Source organism: Macadamia integrifolia, unplaced genomic scaffold (genome assembly GCF_013358625.1).
Source record: "Macadamia integrifolia cultivar HAES 741 unplaced genomic scaffold, SCU_Mint_v3 scaffold1256, whole genome shotgun sequence".
In the NCBI taxonomy this organism is placed as follows: Eukaryota; Viridiplantae; Streptophyta; class Magnoliopsida; order Proteales; family Proteaceae; genus Macadamia; species Macadamia integrifolia.
This window is the reverse complement of record NW_024868133.1, coordinates 67,595-70,000: the sequence shown is the minus strand read 5'-3', so window position 1 is coordinate 70,000 and position 2,406 is coordinate 67,595.

Genomic DNA, 2,406 nt, shown 5'->3' with positions numbered 1-2,406 from the left:
TGTTGCCCCACCTCCTTTACCCCCTGTGGTGGTGGTGCAGAGCGAAGATTGGCCCCCCGTGTCTCTGTTCGAGGTGCGATCGACCCAAAATCAAGTGTTCCTTACGTAGCAAGCGTCACGATGAGTGGTGGGTCGAGCCACTTTGCCATTGTTCGGACATTGTGTGTGTGTTCTGCTCCCATTGGGCTCTGGTGACCTTGATTGCCATTCGATGGCATTTTAACTGCGACCCCAGGTCAGGCGGAGCTACCTGCTGAGTTTAAGCATATCAATAAGTGGAGGACAAGAAACTTACGAGGATTCCCTTAGTAACGGCAAGTGAACTGGGAAGAGCCTAGCTTGAGAATCGGGGGGCTTTGTCATTCAAATTGTAGTTTGTAGAAGCATCCTTAGCGGCGGAGTGGGCCCAAGTCCCCTGGAAGGGGGTGTCGGAGAGGGTGAGCGCCCTGTCATGTCCGAACCCTATCGCACCACGAGGCACTATCGACGAGTCGGGTTGTTTGGGAATGGTGTCTCAATTGGGTGGTAAATTTCGTCCAAGGCTATTTATGGGTGAGAGACAGATAGTGAACAAGTACCACGAGGGAGAGATGAAAAGGACTTTGAAGAGAGAGTCAAAGAGTGCTTGAAATTGTCAGGAGGGAAGCAGATGGGGGTCGATGATGCATCTCGGTCGGATGCGAAACGGTTAATAGCAGGTCCACCGCTCGACTCAGGGCATGGACCGATGTGGATTGTGGCGGCATCCCAAGCCCGGGTTATCGTGTTATGCCTGAGGAGATGTCATTACCGTGATTGTGGTAGGAAGCGTGTGCCTCGATGGTGTGCCTATTAGCAATTGCATGCTTCAGGCATCGGCCTGTCGGGCTCCCCATTCAACCCGTCTTAAAACACAGACCAAGAAATCTGACATGTGTGCGAGTCAATGGGCGAGTAAAACCCGTAAGGCATAAGGAACCTGACTGGTGGGATCCCCTTGTGGGTTGCACCACTAACCAACCTTGATCTTCTGTGAAGGGTTCGAGTGAGAGCATACCTGTCGGGACCCGAAAGATGATGAACTATGCCTGAGCGGGGCAAAGCCAGAGGAAACTCTGGTGGAGGCCCATAGCGATACTGACGTGCAAATCATTTGTCTGACTTGGGTATAGGGGTGAAAGACTAATCAAACTGTCTAGTAGCTGGTTCCCTCCGAAGTTTCCCTCAGGATAGCTGGAGCCCGCAGGCGAGTTCTATCGGGTAAAGCCAATGATTAGAGGCATCGGGGGTGGAACACCCTCGACCTATTCTCAAACTTTAAATAGGTAGGATGGCGTGGCTACTTCATTGAGCCGCGCCATGGAATCGAGAGCTCTAAGTGGGCCATTTATGGTAAGCAGAATTGACGTTGCGGGATGAACTAAAAGACGGGTTACAGTGTTGGATTGCATGCTAACCTAGAACCCACAAAGGGTGTTGGTCAATTAAGACAGCAGGACGGTGGTCATGGAAGTCGAAATCCACTAAGGAGTGTGTAACAACTCACCTGCCGAATCAACTAGCCCCAAAAATGGATGGCGCTGAAGCGCGTAACCTATACGCGGCCGTCGGGGCAACTGCCAGGCCCCGATGAGTAGGAGGGCATGACGGTCGCCATAAACCTGGGGTGTGAGCCAGAGCGAAGCGGCCATCGGTGTAGATCTTGGTGGTAGTAGCAAATATTCATTTTCACTTAAATCCCATATTTCCATTTTTTTGGATATTTTTCGTAATGTTTCAATCATAAAATATTAAAAAATAACAAAATATGTTGGAATGGTCCATTATTTTTCAGAACATTCTATCAACCTTTAGAAGACATCCGAAATTTAGTTTTCAGAAAAATACATTAAAATGGATTATTTAATGTTTTTTGAATTTAATATGTTTTTTAATATTAAAAAATTAATAAAAAAATAAATTTTTATCAGAAAACAATGATTTTTACATGAAAATAATCTTTGGATTTTTCCTTAATTTCATACCAAGTTTCATTTGATTTAGACATTTGAAGCTCAAAAAATAGAACGGTATATTTTGGGGGGGGTCATGTCTCCTTCTGGAAAGGGGCAAAGAGCATAAGAGCTACCTTGAGGAAGGGGAGTGCCACTCCTAGGATGGTTTTCGAGGGGCCACACAGAGGGGCAGCAGACAATGAGCAGACATGGTAGGCAAACCCAAAAGACCCATGGCATGGGAAAAAAAGTGAAATCGCACGTGGGTTTCGATGAGTTGGCCCTTGGTGTGCGTCGAGGCCTGCAACTGCATGCGGCTAGACGCGCATGGCTACCTGCCTTGCATGCCATGAGCCCACAGCTGCTGTAACGTGTGCTAGTCGCAACACAGCATGCCCAACGAAGGTGTACATGCTTGTGAATGGTCAGCCCT